This window comes from Procambarus clarkii, chromosome 19, assembly GCF_040958095.1.
Source record: "Procambarus clarkii isolate CNS0578487 chromosome 19, FALCON_Pclarkii_2.0, whole genome shotgun sequence".
NCBI classification, from domain to species: Eukaryota; Metazoa; Arthropoda; class Malacostraca; order Decapoda; family Cambaridae; genus Procambarus; species Procambarus clarkii.
In genome coordinates, this window is record NC_091168.1 from 48,298,755 (window position 1) to 48,318,012 (window position 19,258).

Below are 19,258 nucleotides of genomic sequence, written 5' to 3' on the forward strand. Positions count from 1 at the left end.
ACCCACCTCCACCATGTTACGTGGTGATTGGTTCCACAAATCAACAACCCATTTACCGAACCAGTATTTACCCAAGTCTTTCCTAAATCTAAACTTATCCAATCTACACCCGTTGTTTGTGTTCTGTCTTGTGTTGATACTTTTAATTAAATTAATACGCTATTAATATCTCCTTTGTTATGTCCATTCATCCACTTGTAAACCTCTATCATGTCTTCCCTAACTCTCCGCCTTTCCAGTGAATGCAATTTAAGCTTTGTTATTCTTTTTTCATATGAAAGGTTTCTAATTTGACAGTCTCTGTGGTGTAGTGGTAAGACACTCGCCTGGCGTTCCGCGAGCGCTTTGTCATGGGTTCGTATCCTGGCCGGGGAGGATTTACTGGGCGCAATTCCTTAACTGTAGCCTCTGTTTACCGCAACAGTAAAATTTGTACTTGGATGAAAAAACGATTCTTCGCGGCAGGGGATCGTATTCCAGGGACCTGCCCGAAACGCTATGCGTACTAGTGGCTGTACAAGAATGTAATAACTCTTGTATATATCTCAAAAAAAAAAAAAAAATTGGGAATTAACTTAGTCATTCTACGCTGGACACGTTCAAGTGAATTTATATATATTCTATAGTACGGCGACCAAAACTGAACTGCATAATCTAAATGGGGCCTAACCAGAGCAAGATATAGCTGAAGAACCACACCAGGTGTCATGTTACTAACGCTTCGATTAATAAATCCGAGTGTCCTATTCGTCTTATTACGAACATTCATGCATTGATCCTTTTGTTTTAAATTCTTACTAATCATAACTCCCAGATCCCTTTCGCAATCTCAACACCATCTAGCTCGTATCTTGTAACTCTATCATCATTACCTAGCCGCAAAACTTTACATTTATTAGAATTAAACTGCATCTGCCAGTCTTTTGACCATTTTAAAACCCTATTTAGATCAACTTGAAGTGATAGCGAGTCTTCTTTCGTGTTAATTTCCCTACCGATTTTTGTATCATCTGCAAATTTGCAGATGTTGCTACTCAAACTTGAATCTAAATCATTTATATATATTATAAACAACAGAAGTGCGAGGACAGAGCCCTGAGGTACTCCACTAACAACATTATCCCACTCTGATTTAACCCCGTTTATACTAACTCTCTGTTTCCTTTGGAATAGCCATGCCCTAATCCAACTTAATATAGCACCCCAATACCATGAGCTTGTATTTTTTTAATTAGTCTTTCATGTGGCACTGTATCAAAAGCTTTGCTAAAGTCAAGATACTCAACATCACAATCCTTATCTCTATCACACACACACACACACACACACACACACACACACACACACACACACACACACACACACACACACACACACACACACACACACACACACACACACACACACACACACACACACACACACACACACAAGTGAATGAAAAAAACCTTGGGTTTTGACCAAAGCCATAAGGTAGTGAAGAAAAACTGTTTAAGTAGCATAATTGAAAATATTTGATGAAGTACTGTGGCAGTGTGCAGTGTGGAGCAGACCTCACCGACCTCTGACCGCGTGACCTCACCCCCGGCAGCAACCCTCCTACCACCACGTAGGACCACGCTTGGAGATTCACTCACCTATTGTGTTAGCAGGACGGTAAGATACTTGGAACCCATGTGGGTAAGGTTGCATTATAGCAATGACTAGGTCAGGAAGGGCGTCTAGGTCCAACAGTATTATGATTGAGGAAGAAGATAGGTTTGTGGAGAAGATGATTGGGAAATTTGTAGAATGAGGGATGTTTGGATAGATGATCTAATCCAGGGGATTAAAAGTGAGGTCTTTAATAAGATACAGGACGAGGCTCAAAGACTCAAACAAGAGTTTATGGAGTATATTCAAGAGAAAATCAGGAAGAGCAGGGTAGAATGGCAAGGAGAAATATCTAGGCTTACTAATGAATTTGGCAGGAATAAGGGAAGCTTGGCAGGGGAAGGGGGAGTAGTAGTAGGTTGAGTAGTTGGTGTGGGTCAGCCAGGGAGGGGGCCACAAGCATGACCCTGAACTGAGAAAGAGGACAATCATAATCCATGGATTGCTTGAAGCCAGGGCACCATCGAGGCAGGAAAGGATGGAGATTGAGGATTTGGAGCTACAGGGGATCTTGAGAGACATGAGAGCCCAGATGGCAGGAAATGAGGTGCAAGTCCAACGACGCATTGGGCGATACAACTGTAACAGGAAACGATCTGTCCTGGTACAGTTCACTAACGAAGAGGCAGTGAATTACATACTGCATCACAAACACTTACTCAGAGGTAGCGAAAATTACTACAACTTAAATATTGACAAATTCATGACGAAGGAGGAGCAGATAGCCCACAGAGCAAGCAAACAACAATACAACGCTTCCCATTTGAGCGTAGCTACACATCCCAATGCTAATCCACCCCAAATATATATAGATACGTTAATGACAGCCTTGATGTTACCTTGAGACGGTTTCAGGGCTTAGCGTCCTCGCGGCTCAGTCCTCGACCAGGCATTCTCTTTGCTGGACTGGTCAACCATAGAGTTTGAAACCTGTAAATAAATCGGCCATAACAAATAACAGTCACTACTTCTGCCACCTGTGGCTTAATAACATGTTGACCAATTTCGTTCCAACTTCCCATGCTTAGTGCCGGATATGCATTCTCCAAGATGTAGAAGTCACAACAACATCCACATAAAAAATAAAGAAGAAAAATGTAGTTGTCAACTTTCTGACAAAGAGACATAACAAATATTGCAATTGAGCAATGTATTTATATGATATATAATAAAATACTGCATAATAACATACTCATTATTATGGGAGAAATCTGGCCCTCCAGGTGTCATCAGCTGAATACCAACTATGGAAACCTTTCTTATTAATGGTTTTCTTCTTTGTGCATTGGAGATGTGCTTGCATTTCTTTATTCCTAATTGCTAGTAAATAGGAGATGTTACCGTTAATATCAGTACTAGTTGCCGCCTGTCGTGCATGCATGAATTTAAAAAAGTAATTTCTTAACACATTCCGATGAAATTTTCACTACAATGATACCAAATAAAGGGAGATTCATTTAGATTGTTTTCACTATATTTCATATTTGGAAAAATCTCCAGTCACCAGGCCCCTTAAGTTACTCTTTAGTAAATACAGATAAAATATTTATTAAAAATTCTACTCATCTCTTTGTCATTATCAGTTATCTCCGTTTTTAATGGACCTATCCTTTCCCTAATCCTTGTTTGATATAACTGAAAAATCCTTTAGGATTTGTCTTTGCTCTCCCTGCTATGAGAACTTCATAGTTTATTTTTGACCGCATTTCTTGTGTGACGATAATCTCCTTCAAGAGAGATTGAGCCTGCTCTTCCCTCCTAAGTTCGTCGCTATACATCCCTATACAATTAATATGGAAGAAATATCCAACAAATACAACACCAAGGTTTGCCAGAGAGCAAACGTATTCAGCACCAGGAACACCTGCTCCCCCGCCACTCGAACCACCAAACTACCTGTCCGTCGCCTGCTCATCGCTGATTGGCCAGTGGTCAGTCGCACCTGCTTCTCCACCGCCACACTATTTGATGTCTGGGGCCACCACGACCTCAGACCTCAGAATATCCAGTGCTTTCAACAAGTTAACACGTCTCGTTGGTAGATTAAGCTCTGGCTTACGTGTACTAAGAGAGGTGGCAGCTTAAAGCCAATATTCCTGCACCTATATTTCTGATTGTATATTGTTCACTTGTTATTACTCACTTGTCTTAACGTAACTTTTCATTTTGTCATTTGATTATTCTTATTATTTTGATTGATTGATTTTATGATACGAATTTTATGTCCATTTTATTCATGTTTTGCTTTTCTAACGTAATTAAAATCTCATTGTTAAATTTACTTGTGTTTTGTGTGTCTTCCCATTACCTTACCACAGACGAAGTTCCAGATTTTCTCTTTTTTGTTTCTATATGTGACGAGGCCATACCCCTAGCTTTTGAAACAGCCGAACACCAACGCGTTACCGTCACACTTGTTTTAACATTTCTAACCAGTAGGACGAATTCTTGCTTTGAACCGTCTTCCCCATTCTTAATCCTTTTGTACCAAGCTCTCTTCCTACCTATAAGGTTTTTCAAATCCTTTGTTATCCACTTCCGGTCGTTATTATTATTCGATCTATTCAAATTTGCATGGTACACTACGTTTCTGTGCTAGGTGTAAAATAAGAACATAAGAACAAAGTTAACTGCAGAAGGCCTATTGGCCCATACGAGGCAGCTCCTATTCTATAACCACCCAATCCCACTCATATACTTGTCCAACCCGCGCTTGAAACAATCCAGGGACACCACCTCCACCACGTTATGTGGCAATTGGTTCCACAAATCAACAACCCTGTTACTGAACCAGTATTTACAAAAGTCTTTCCTAAATCTAAACTTATCCAATTTATACCCATTGTTTCATGTTCTGTCTTGTGTTGATATTTTTATTACCCTATTAATATCACCCCTGTTATGTCCATTCATCCACTAGTAAACCTCTATCATGTCACCCCTAACTCTTCGCCTTTCCAGTGAATGCAACTTAAAATTTGTTAATCTGTCTTCATATGAAAGATTTCTAATTTGGGGAATTAACTTAGTCATCCTACGTTGGACACGTTCAAGTGAATTTATATCCATTTTATAATACGGCGACCAAAACTGAACTGCATAATCTAAATGGGGCCTAACCAGAGCAAGATATAGCTTACGAACCACACCAGGTGTCTTGTTACTAACGCTTTGATTAATAAATCCCAGTGTCCTATTCGCCTTATTACGAACATTCATGCATTGATCCTTTTGTTTTAAATTCTTACTAATCATAACTCCCAGATCCCTTTCGCAATCTCAACACCATCTAGCTCGTATCTTGTAACTCTATCATCATTACCTAGCCTCAGAACTTTACATTTATCAGCATTAAACTGCATTTGCCAATCATTTGACCATTTCAAAACTCTATCTAGATCAACTTGAAGTGATAATGAGTCCTCCTCCGAATTAATTTCCCTACCAATTTTCGTATCATCGGCAAATTTGCAAATGTTGCTACTCAAACCTGAATCTAAATCATTTATATATATTATAAACAACAGAGGTCCCAGGACAGAGCCCTGAGGTACTCGACTAACAACATTAAATATTTTTAAATAAGTTACATTTTGAATCCACATCGAAATTCCTTCCAACATCACCCATCGCTAGGTTCACGTCTCACTCAATGACCGGCCCACCCTTATTGCCCAGGACTTTCCAATCTATTTCACCCAAACAATTTCTTAGGCCATTAAAATCAGATAGAAAGAACATCCTTTCCTTACTCAACTTTCTAACTAAGGAAAATCATTATCAAGAGGAACAGAGAGTCGACATCACGACTAAGCATCTTACAGGAGGGATAAGAACATAAGAACATAAGAACAAAGGTAACTGCAGAAGGCCAATTGGCCCATACGAGGCAGCTCCTATCTATAACCACCCAATCCCACTCATATACTTGTCCAACCCTCGCTTGAAACAATCGAGGGACCCCACCTCCACCACGTTATGCGGCAATTGGTTCCACAAATCAACAACCCTGTTACTGAACCAGTATTTACCCAAGTCTTTCCTAAATCTAAACTTATCCAATTTATACCCATTGTTTCGTGTTCTGTCTTGTGTTTATATTTTTAATACCCTATTAATATCCCCCCTGTTATGTCCATTCATCCACTTGTAAACCTCTATCATGTCACCCCTAACTCTTCGCCTTTCCAGTGAATGCAACTTAAGCTTTGTTAATCTTTCCTCATATGAAAGATTTCTAATTTGGGGAATTAACTTAGTCATCCTACGTTGGACACGTTCAAGTGAATTTATATCCATTCTATAATACAGCGACCAAAACTGAACTGCATAATCTAAATGGGGCCTAACCAGAGCAAGGTATAGCTTAAGAACCACACCAGGTGTCTTACATGCATCCCTTGCACCAGGGATGCAGTCGTTACATTTCAATGATGTCCTGAGATTGACATCAGATAAGGAAGAGAAAAGAAGGGTGATGGAGATAAGGAAGAGAAGGCCAAATGATGTTGTTATAGATTCAGGTACTGGGAACAAAAATATTCAAGTAGCACAGACTATGGTGAGCCCGTAGTGGACTTACCCCGCACAGGAGCCGGCCTGTAACTGAGGTGGAAGGCCAAACGACACGGACACTTTTTATTAGATCGACGGCAGGAGGACAGAGACTACAGAGAGGTCTCACTTTTTTTCTTTCTTCCTCTCTGCTTTCACACAACTTGATAATGGTCTAGGACATACCGAAAGTCGTCTTCTGCATTGTGTTTTGGTCATCACTGGAAACCTTATTATATTTTTTTATAAAAGCAAAGAGTTTGGGAAGACATGACTGAAGTAAACAAGTGGATGAATGGGCATATAAAGAGGATATTACTTATGTATAATATTTATCAACACACAATAGAAAAGTAAATAAGTGATATAAACTTGATAAGTTTAGAATGAGGAAAGACGTGAGTAAATGCTGGTTCGTAACAGGGATGTGAAACTATTATGCTACACAGTAGCACAATTAATTAAGTCGACAAACAGCGCTCATTAAAGAAAAACAGACATTGGTTGACAATAGAAGGGTAAGGTAGGTTACAGGGAATTTATTAGGTATAGCTTCGTTTTTAACTTAAAGTGGTTGAGAGAGGTACAGTCTTTAACATGGTTGGGAAGGTCATTCCACATTCTGGGCCCCTTGATTTGTAGAGCATTTCTAGTTTCATTAAGTCGTACTCTAGGAATATCAAAACTGTATTTATTTCTGGTGTGGTGCTCATGGGTTCTGTTACAACCTTCTATGAAGCTTTTGAGATCAGGATTGGCATTATAGTTTAGCGTTTTATATATGTATAATACACATGAGAGAATGTGCAGTGACTTAATGTCTAACATATTCAGAGATTTGAGTAGGGGTACCGAGTGATGTCTGGGGCCAGAGTTGGATATTGTCCTAATAGCAGCTTTGTGTTGAGTAATTAGAGGACGTAAGTGATTTTGGGTAGTAGAGCCCCAAGCACAAATACCATAGTTGAGATATGGATAGATAAGGGAGTAATAGAGAGTCACCAGGGCAGGGCGTGGTACATAATATCTGATCTTAGAAAGAATGCCCACAGTTTTTGAAACTTTTTTTGATATATTTAGAATGTGCCCCTGGAAATTCAGCTTGTGGTCAATGAGAATTCCAAGGAATTTGCCATCTAATTTGTTACAAATTTGGGTATTGTTTATTTTGAGATTTATTTGACTAGAGGATTTACAGTATTGCCAAACAGAATATAGAAAGTTTTGTCAATGTTAAGGGTGAGTTTGTTGGCAGTTAGCCAAAGATGGACTTTATTTAGCTCAGTATTTACTGTGGCATTTAGAGCAAGGGGGGTCAGGACTGGAGTAAATGAAGGTTGTGTCGTCAGCAAAGAGAATTGGTTTGAGGTGTTGGGAGGCATTTGGAAGGTCATTAATGTAGATGAGAAAGAGGAGAGGGCCAAGTATGCTGCCCTGAGGAACACCAATGTTGATGGGTAGGGTGGGAGAAATTGTATTATTCACAGAAACATATTGGAGCCTGTCAGTAAGGTAGGATTTGAGGTATTGCAGGGAGTGTCCTCTGACTCCATAATGATGTAATTTAAGAAGAAGGTTTTGGTGGTTGACAGTATCAAAAGCTTTACGCAGGTCCACAATAACCCAACAGGGAACTCCTTTTTATCAAGAGCTGTATGAATCGAGTTAAGCATACTAATAAGTGCATCGTTAGTGTTTTTTTTGGGTCTGAAGCCATATTGGCAAGGGCTAAGTATATTGAGTTTGGCTAGATATGAGTAAAGCTGCTTATAGATTAGTTTTTCAAACATTTTTGACAAGTTTGGCAGGATTGATATAGGTCTGCAGTTGTTAACATCTGTGAGATCACCACATTTGTGGACAGGCGTTACTCTCGCTTTTTTTTTAAATATCTGGAAAGGTTTGGAGTTCAAGTGACTTGTTGAAGAGCAAAGCAATAGGAGGGGGCTAAAGATCTGGAGGCTTTTTTGTAAATTAAAGTTGGTATCTCCTCAAGGGCACCAGACTTGGTTTTAAGGGAAAGGATTATCTCATTGACGTCAGTGGAGTTAATAGGCTTTAGGTACAGAGACTGTGGATAGTTACCTGTAAGATAGTCCTTAATGTCAGTACTGGAAGATGGAATATCATTTGCAAGGGATGAACCAATGGAAGAGGGCCATTGAAGAGGACCTATTGAACTCAATAGCAGAATCAGAGGCTGAAAGCTGACCATCGTTATTAGACAGGAGAGTCGGTTTGTTATTTAAAGATTTCTTTGATCCCAATATTTGTGAAATTGTGCTCCAAGTTTGTTTAATGTTGCTCTTTATTTGGGTAAATTTATCTTCGTAGTATTTAGTTTTGGCTCGTCTAATTATCTTAGATAGCAATAATGAGTAATTCTTTGAGAATTCTTTGGTGGAGACAATTCCTAACCTATACTTCTTCTCAAAGTCATGTTTTTTATTAATAGATTTAAGTATTCCCTTTGTAAGCCAGGGATTGTCGAGCCTTTTGGTTGTGACTTGTTTTGTAAGCATAGGACAGTGGGTATTATAAAGGCTAAGAGTTTTTTGAAGAAAAGATTGCACTGCTAGGTTGATGTCCTCTATGTTACCTAACTCCGACTCCCAGTTGACATTATCAGCAGCAGTTATAAAATTGTCTATAGCAGTTTCATTGTGCAGTCTAAAACGTATCTCTCTTGACTCAAGAGGTGGTTTGCTAATGTTAGTTAAGAGAAATGTGGGGTAATGGTCTGTAGTGCTATCGGTGATTATACCTGAAGTAAGCGGAGAGGTTATGTTTGTCCAGATGTGATCTAGAGTCGTGGCAGTGCTATCAGTGATTCTAGTAGGTCTAGTGATTAAGGGTATGAGGAAGCAGTAATTCATACGGTTGAGGAAGCTAACAGCAGTAGGGTGTTCTGGCTCGCAGAGGTCAATATTAAAGTCCCCGGCGATAATTAGGTGGTTTTTGTTCAGTCTGTTATCAAGTATTAGATTTCTAAGGTTTGGGTTGAATTCAGACACATCAGTGTTAGGAATTCTATAAACTGCACCCACAGACAGGATAGACTCGGCACCCTTGACTCTGAAGCTGGCGAAGATATACTCCCCATAGCAGTCTCTAGTTCTAATTTCTTTTAAGCATGTTAGTTCTTGGTGGTAGTAAAGAGCAGTGCCACCACCTCTCTGAAGTTGACGACAGTTGTGAATTGCTGAGTAGTTAGGCATGTTAAAGAGTTGAGTAGTATCCTCTTTCAACCATGTTTCAGTAAGTATAATAAAAGAGAATTTGTTATCAATAGTTTCAATCAAGGCACTAACATCATCGAAGTGTTTACCTAGGGATCTAACGTTCAAATTGATTACAGAGATATTGTGATTATGAGTTAATACATTGTTTACATCATGTGCTGCAAAATATCTGCAATTTAGATCATTAAAGTGATTATTGTCATAGATAGTGGATAAGAGGTCAAGTTCTGGGTCTATACTTGTCTGCATAAAAAAAGCTGATTGCAGGAAAAACAAGGAAAGAAAGGCAAATTACAAGGTAGAAATAAGCTATAAAATAGGGAAAAATATGTACACAATACTGTACAAAACAAACACAAAATGAGTAAAAAAAAAAAAAAGTTAGCTTACAAGGGGCTTACAGTGGTACAATGGAGTAAGGGAGTATGGCTAGGCTAGGCAACCTAGGTAATAAATGAGATTAAAGAAAAAACTTATAAACATGGACTATACAAAACACAAGATATAGAAATACAAAACAAAAATATAAACAAGACTAAGCAATACAAAAAACAAATTGAGCAAAAATGAAAAAAATGAGGTAGATTGCTTACAAGTACTCTCAGGTACACTGTAAGTAACAATTTGCAATTTGAGATGCAGGCAAAGCCAGGGGTACAATGGAGTAAGGGAGCATGGCGAGGCTAGGCAACCTAGGTAATAAATGAAATAAAAGAAAAGTTGAATAATAAACATAGGCAAATTTAAGCTAATGATTATTAACTATAAATAGTTCAGTTATGACTATAATTAATAAGACCTGAAGAACTACTTAATGCACTCAATTAAATAATTTCAGTAAATGACTAGTTAAGAGTAAGTTAAAAATTAAGTCAGAAAATGAAACAAGGAGACTTAGGATACCTAGCCCCACTAGTTGACAGGGGGTTAATTAAGTTAATTCACTGGGAGTGATAAAGTGAGACAAACCACATCGGGAGAGGAAAGTGTTGAGGTTTTCTTCTTTAGTAATTGTAAACATTTTGCCCTCTGCGGTTTTTCTCACCTTTATCAGTCCATCTCTAACGAAGCACTGATGAATCGCATCTGGGTTTTGTTGACGGATTTGACGCAGGCGGTAGAGGAGTTGCTGTCTGTTCCTAGTCAAGCACTCGTTGATGTATAATCCCTTCCATTGGGATGCAGCTGTCCAGACTAGATGGGATTTCGTGAACTGGGAAGACAGCTTCAGGCGAATTTTCCGTTGGTTTTGACCTGATGGATTCTTTTTGCCTACTCTGTAGGCAGCAATAACGTCAGTTTTGTTTAGACTCAGCTGCAATTTGTTTTTTAAGAGATCATGAGCTATTTCGACACAATTTTCACCTTCATGTTCCACAGGTATATCTTGGGACGACACAATAACAGAGTCTAGCAGCTTTTGCTGGTCTTGTTCATCCTGGGAGACGGAACGTTGGGCTGAAAATGTACTGATACATGCAGTCATTTTGCTGAGAGCTTCCTCCTGTTTTTTTATGGCTTCATCAGTTTTCAGAAGGTTGTTTTCCACACAGAGATCATTCAAATCATGCTGTAGTTGGTCTTGGCTAGCCTTGCAGTTTCTAATATCCTCGCGGAGGAGGGTTATTTCTTGCTGTTGTTGTTGGAGATTAGCACGGTTCGCTAGATTCTCATTTAGAAGACTCAAGATGATAGTATTTTGTGACTCGAGGACTAGGCACAACTTTTTGAACCACTGATTCTCGGTCCAGTTAGTGAATTTCGGTGAGGGACCAGAAGCTCGCTTGAGTTGCTTATACTGGGATGCTAGCATGTTCATAGGAGAGGGTTGAGAGGACTCTGCTCCCTTGCTCAATGGGGTGGAGGGGAGGGCAGCACCGCCGCCTCGGACCCCAGAGCTTCCAGATGGAGAAACACGAATATTGTTAGAGTTGGCCGGGATGGATGCCTTGTTAAGGGGTTTGTTGCCCTTATTTCCCTGCACAGTCACATTTTTAGGAGACATGATTGGTTAGAATGGACTGGGGGGTATATATTGTGAAGAAACTTGCGTCAGGCAGCGCGGTGGCGGCAGCATGCACTGGTACTGACAGCCGTAGAGGATTGTTTTGAAACTTATTTGAGATGGAATGAGTTGATTTTGGTCGGTTACTTTGGTTTTGCTATAACATGCTTGGACTCCATGTACTTAGCTGCCTGTGGGTGGCGGTCTACATCATCTGGCGATAGTTTAAGGGCTGATATACAGCTTAGAGTGAGGAGCGTAGCGTGCACGTATACTACGTAGCGTATGAGAAACTTGCGTCAGGCAGCGCGGTGGCGGCAGCATGCACAGGTACTCACAGCCGTAGAGGATTGTTTTGAAAGTTATTTGAGATGAAATGAGTTGAGTGCAGGTGTGCACTCTGCGAATCACAGTATATAAGTCCACTGCCTTTGTGTTTTAAAAATTCAGTGGCAAGGTATATGCCTGCAAGTTCGGTTTGAGTTGTACTTGCCCAATCATTGACGCGCTTCATTGCTGTATGTACGAGAGAAGATTGTTCAAATATATTACATGCGCATCCGGTACATCGTCCACCTTCTTCTACAGAACCGTCGGTATAGCACTGATACACATCGTTACCCATACCCTGAGTACTCTCAGTGATGCTTTTCAGTGTTAACTGTTTTAATAATGTAGAGTGTACATTATCTTTCTTGGGTGCATTTACAAAATCAACTGCTAGATCCAAGTTATCCCATGGAGTAATTGGTTGATTAATCGTTAATTGAGTTGGGTACATATTTAATATTTTGATGGAGTTGGCTACCTTGTAGAACCAAAATGCATAATCAGATTTCGCTCTTCTACGGACCTCAGGTGAGTGTAGCATATTAGAAAGTATAGCTTGAAACTTCTTGTATTGCCGAGATCTACTCAATGCCTTCACGCCGAAAACTGTGCTAATAGACAAAATTATGTTAGAGATATGGGTCTATAATTATCTGAGTGTGCTTTGGGGATGGGAACAATGACACTGTCCAATCATCAGGTAATACTCCTTCACTTAAACTCATTCTGTACAACACTAAAAGTGGATTACCTGGTACTTGTGAGACTAATCTCAGTAAACTGTAAGTAATAGCGTCCTCTTCAGGAGCAGTTGACTTATTTGATTGTGCTGCACAGCCTTCCCGGCTTGGTGCCTTCTTTGGTAATTACTTATCAAAGGTAGCTCCATACGAGGAGCTGCCTCGTATGGGCCAATAAGTCTTTTGCAGTTACCTTCATTCTTATGTTCTTACTTACATTTATTGAACTTTATCATCATCATCATTTACAGAAAGAAATTAACATAAAAAGTAGTCATTTTAATACACAAAACAGAAGTAGATATTATGTAAATTATGATGCAGGATAGGATCACTATTAAGAACTTAATTATAAACCACAATATGTTTTATATCATCAGAAATTCGGAAATATACCATATATTTTCAAATATTTACAATTAAAGTATTTATTTAGGAAATAAGTATTTTAGTTACCCTAGTTGCTCTGAGAACACACATTCTTGCAGCAAGAATTTCTTCCTACTAATCTGAGAGATGCTAATGAGACCAGTCTCGACCCATTGGACAAGTCATGAACAACAATCAACTACAGCACCATCTATGTCAGAAGATATTCAAAATATTCTTGATATCATTCAAATTGTCAATACGAGAACAGAATACATAAGTTGAGTGATGTCAAAGGAATCATATTGACTGACCGAGCCCCATTGTAAATATCCGTGGCTTCCTGACCATAAAGGTACCGCGGCGGGCGAGGGTAAGACACCGGATGTACCCCATATACAAGCCGCACTAGCTATTAGTTCATATAAGCTGACAACTTACCCAAATAAACATTACTTCCTAATTATATATATATATATATATATATATATATATATATATATATATATATATATATATATATATATATATATATATATATATATATATATATATATATATATATATATATATATATTAGTATATTTTGGTAGCAGTCTTTCCTGTAGACATATATTATTAAATATGACCGAAAAAGTAAGATTAATAATTCTAACACGAATTTTCTCAATCTTTCGTACATTTCGTTTCACTGTTGGAGGTAAATCAAAAATCAATTCTCCAAAATTCATTTTTATTTCTAGTCTGACGCGACACGAGCGCGTTTCGTAAAACTTATTACATTTTCAAAGACTTTAGTTCACAAATACACAACTGAATAGAACTTACGTATCTCCGATTTTATATCTACATTTGAGTGAGGTGGAAGGGGTGATGTGGCATTAACACAAGACAGAACAAGATGTGGTATTAATAGGGTATTAATTTCATCAACACAAGACAGAACACGAAACAATGGATATTGAATAAAAGTGTTTGTAGCAAGGCTATTGGTCCATATTTCTTGATGCTTCTATATTGGAGCGGAGTCTTGAGGTGGGTAGAATATAGTTGTGCAATAATTGGCTGTTGATTGCTGGTGTTGACTTCTTGATGTGTAGTGCCTCGCAAACTTCAAGCCGCCTGCTATCGCTGTATCTATCGATGATTTCTGTGTTGTTTACTAGGATTTCTCTGGCGATGGTTTCGTTGTGGGAAGAGATTATATGTTCCTTAATGGAGCCCTGTTGCTTATGCATCGTTAAACGCCTAGAAAGAGATGTTGTTGTCTTGCCTATATACTGGGTTTTTTGGAGCTTACAGTCCCCAAGAGGGCATTTGAAGGCATAGACGACGTTAGTCTCTTTTAGAGCGTTCTGTTTTGTGTCTGGAGAGTTTCTCATGAGTAGGCTGGCCGTTTTTCTGGTTTTATAGTAAATCGTCAGTTGTATCCTCTGATTTTTGTCTGTAGGGATAACGTTTCTATTAACAATATCTTTCAGGACCCTTTCCTCCGTTTTATGAGATGTGGAAAAGAAGTTCCTGTAAAATAGTCTAATAGGGGGTATAGGTGTTGTGTTAGTTGTCTCTTCAGAGGTTGCATGGCTTTTCACTTTCCTTCTTATGATGTCTTCGACGAAACCATTGGAGAAGCCGTTATTGACTAGGACCTGCCTTACCCTACAGAGTTCTTCGTCGACTTGCTTCCATTCTGAGCAGTGGCTGAGAGCACGGTCGACATATGCGTTAACAACACTCCTCTTGTACCTGTCTGGGCAGTCGCTGTTGGCATTTAGGCACATTCCTATGTTTGTTTCCTTAGTGTAGACTGCAGTGTGGAAACCTCCGCCCTCTTTTTTGATTTACCTCCAACAGTGAAACGAAATGTACGAAAGATTGAGAAAATTCGTGTTAGAATTATTAATCTTACTTTTTCGGTCATATTTAATAATATATATATATATATATATATATATATATATATATATATATATATATATATATATATATATATATATATATATATTGGTGTATACTGGCAGCAGGTTTTCTTTCAAACATGTTTCATTGAATATGACCGCATATTCTGTATTTATTATTTTCTGGTTTAGGGCTTCTATCCCTCTAACTATTTTCTTAGCATCAGGGCTTAATTGAAATAGGAGTTCTCCAAAACTCATTTTCGTACTTTTAAGGTGAAGAAAAGAAGTGATTTACTATAGAGTGTATTACACTTATTTGTATAATTTGCACGACGTTTCGAACCTCCATGGTTCATTCTCAAGTGAACAGATCGTACAATACTAGTTGATTTTATACCCGCATTAGGTCAGGTGATAATACAATGAAGGTGAAAACATGGGGGGATACATAAGGGATAAACATAGGGGCTGCAGAAGGCTTATTGGCCCATACGAGGCATCTCCTATCTAAACACAAAGATTAATCCAGTGTAATTGGCCTGTTATGTTGGACATTGTCTTCTGTGTTGGCATCGATATGTTCTTGTCTTGTCCTTACTCTCATGGTGGGTAGAGTAAATAGTTCCGTGATTTGGGTGTTCATGGTAGGTCGCTCTATTCTTATGTGAATTGCCTCAAGAATTTGTAATCTTCTTGAATCTTGGGTTTTGTCTATTATGCAAGTATTCTTGTTCAACATTTCTCTTGTTAGAGTAATGTCATGGGCTTGTCTCATGTGATTCCTAGGGGCACCAGATTGAAGATGGCATGTCAAACGCCTCGTCAGCTTGGTCGACGTCATACCTATGTACTTACATTGAAGGTTACATCCTTCGTGGGGGCAAGTGTACATGTATACAACGCTTGACTGCTGTAGAGGGTTCTCCGTCGGCTTCGGGCTGTTTTTGATAAGGAGTTCGGAAGTCTTCTTGGTTTTGTAGAATATTATCAGGTTTATGTTTTGGTTAGGAGTAGTGCTTTTTACTCCTTTACGGATTATTTCTTTCATTATTCTTTCCTCTTTTATATGTTCACTTATAAAAAAGAGGAAAGAATAATGAAAGAAATAATCCGTAAAGGAGTAAAAAGCACTACTCCTAACCAAAACATAAACCTGATAATATTCTACAAAACCAAGAAGACTTCCGAACTCCTTATCAAAAATAGCCCGAAGCCGACGGAGAACCCTCTACAGCAGTCAAGCGTTGTATACATGTACACTTGCCCCCACGAAGGATGTAACCTTCAATGTAAGTGCATAGGTATGGCGTCGACCAAGCTGACGAGGCGTTTGACATGCCATCTTCAATCTGGTGCCCCTTGGAATCACATGAGACAAGCCCATGACATTACTCTAACTAGAGAAATGTTGAACAAGAATACTTGCATAATAGACAAAACCCAAGATTCAAGAAGATTACAAATTCTTGAGGCAATTCACATAAGAATAGAGCGACCTACCATGAACACCCAAATCACGGAACTATTTACTCTACCCACCATGAGAGTAAGGACAAGACAAGAACATATCGATGCCAACACAGAAGACAATGTCCAACATAACAGGCCAATTACACTGGATTAATCTTTGTGTTTAGATAGGAGATGCCTCGTATGGGCCAATAAGCCTTCTGCAGCCCCTATGTTTATCCCTTATGTATCCCCCCATGTTTTCACCTTCATTGTATTATCACCTGACCTAATGCGGGTATAAAATCAACTAGTATTGTAAGATCTGTTCACTTGAGAATGAACCATGGAGGTTCGAAACGTCGTGCAAATTATACAAATAAGTGTAATACACTCTATAGTAAATCACTTCTTTTCTTCACCTTAAAAGTACGAAAATGAGTTTTGGAGAACTCCTATTTCAATTAAGCCCTGATGCTAAGAAAATAGTTAGAGGGATAGAAGCCCTAAACCAGAAAATAATAAATACAGAATATGCAGTCATATTCAATGAAATATATATATATATATATATATATATATATATATATATATATATATATATATATATATATATATATATATATATATATATATATATATATATATATATATATATATATATATATATATATATATATATATATATATATATATATATATATATATATATATTATTAAATATGACCGAAAAAGTAAGATTAATAATTCTAACACGAATTTTCTCAATCTTTCGTACATTACGCTTCACTGTTGGAGGTAAATCAAAAATCAATTCTCCAAAATTCATTTTTATTTCTAGTCTGACGCGACACGGGCGCGTTTCGTAAAACTTATTACATTTTCAAAGACTTTAGTTCACAAATACACAACTGAATAGAACTTACGTATCTCCGATTTTATATCTACATTTGAGTGAGGTGGAAGGGGTGATGTGGCATTAACACAAGACAGAACAAAATGTGGTATTAATAGGGTATTAATTTCATCAACACAAGACAGAACACGAAACAATGGATATTGAATAGAAGTGTTTGTAGAAAGCCTATTGGTCCATATTTCTTGATGCTTCTATATTGGAGCGGAGTCTTGAGGTGGGTAGAATATAGTTGTGCAATAATTGGCTGTTGATTGCTGGTGTTGACTTCTTGATGTGTAGTGCCTCGCAAACGTCAAGCCGCCTGCTATCGCTGTATCTATCGATGATTTCTGTGTTGTTTACTAGGATTTCTCTGGCGATGGTTTGGTTGTGGGAAGAGATTATATGTTCCTTAATGGAGCCCTGTTGCTTATGCATCGTTAAACGCCTAGAAAGAGATGTTGTTGTCTTGCCTATATACTGGGTTTTTTGGAGCTTACAGTCCCCAAGTGGGCATTTGAAGGCATAGACGGCGTTAGTCTCTTTTAAAGCGTTCTGTTTTGTGTCTGGAGAGTTTCTCATGAGTAGGCTGGCCGTTTTTCTGGTTTTATAGTAAATCGTCAGTTGTATCCTCTGATTTTTGTCTGTAGGGATAACGTTTCTATTAACAATATCTTTCAGGACCCTTTCCTCCGTTTTATGAGCTGTGGAAAAGAAGTTCCTGTAAAATAGTCTAATAGGGGGTATAGGTGTTGTGTTAGTTGTTTCTTCAGAGGTTGCATGGCTTTTCACTTTCCTTCTTATGATGTCTTCGATGAAACCATTGGAGAAGCCGTTATTGACTAGGACCTGCCTTACCCTACAGAGTTCTTCGTCGACTTGCTTCCATTCTGAGCTGTGGCTGAGAGCACGGTCGACATATGCGTTAACAACACTCCTCTTGTACCTGTCTGGGCAGTCGCTGTTGGCATTTAGGCACATTCCTATGTTTGTTTCCTTAGTGTAGACTGCAGTGTAGACTGGGAGGTGTTGATCTTTGGGGTATTTAAATACTCCGAAATTACCATCTCTTTTAAGGGTCTGAGCAGGTGGTGGAGCGGGTTAAGGCGTACCTGTTATGCCAGTTGCTGGAAGGCTTCTGTGCTGGCTAGGGTTCGAGTCTCCTGGTGGGAAAGTGTTCTAAAGTTATATACTTAACTCTCATGTTTAGGAGAGTTGTGCCTTAAGCAGAGACACTGTGTCTTCCCATATTAACAGGGACTTGATGAAATTAACGTATAAATGACCCCTCACTTGCTCTGGTGCTCTTGGGAGGTGTTGATCTTTGGGGTATTTAAATACTCCGAAATTACCATCTCTTTTAAGGGTCTGAGCAGGTGGTGGAGCGGGTTAAGGCGTACCTGTTATGCCAGTTGGTGGAAGGCTTCTGTGCTGGCTAGGGTTCGAGTCTCCTGGTGGGAAAGTGTTCTAAAGTTGTATACTTAACTCTCGTGTTTAGGAGAGTTGTGCCTTAAGCAGAGACACTGTGCCTTCCCATATTAACAGGGACTTGATGAAATTAACGTATAAATGACCCCTCACTTGCTCTGGTGCTCTTGGGAGGTGTTGATCTTTGGGGTATTTAAATACTCCGAAATTACCATCTCTTTTAAGGGTCTGAGCAGGTGGTGGAGCGGGTTAAGGCGTACCTGTTATGCCAGTTGCTGGAAGGCTTCTGTGCTGGCTAGGGTTCGAGTCTCCTGGTGGGAAAGTGTTCTAAAGTTGTATACTTAACTCTCATGTTTAGGAGAGTTGTGCCTTAAGCAGAGACACTGTGTCTTCCCATATTAACAGGGACTTGATGAAATTAACGTATAAATGACCCCTCACTTGCTCTGGTGCTCTTGGGAGGTGTTGATCTTTGGGGTATTTAAATACTCCGAAATTACCATCTCTTTTAAGGGTCTGAGCAGGTGGTGGAGCGGGTTAAGGCGTACCTGTTATGCCAGTTGCTGGAAGGCTTCTGTGCTGGCTAGGGTTCGAGTCTCCTGGTGGGAAAGTGTTCTAAAGTTGTATATATATATATAAATGGAAATTTAGCACATTTAAATAATGTTATTAAGCTTAAGAATAAATTA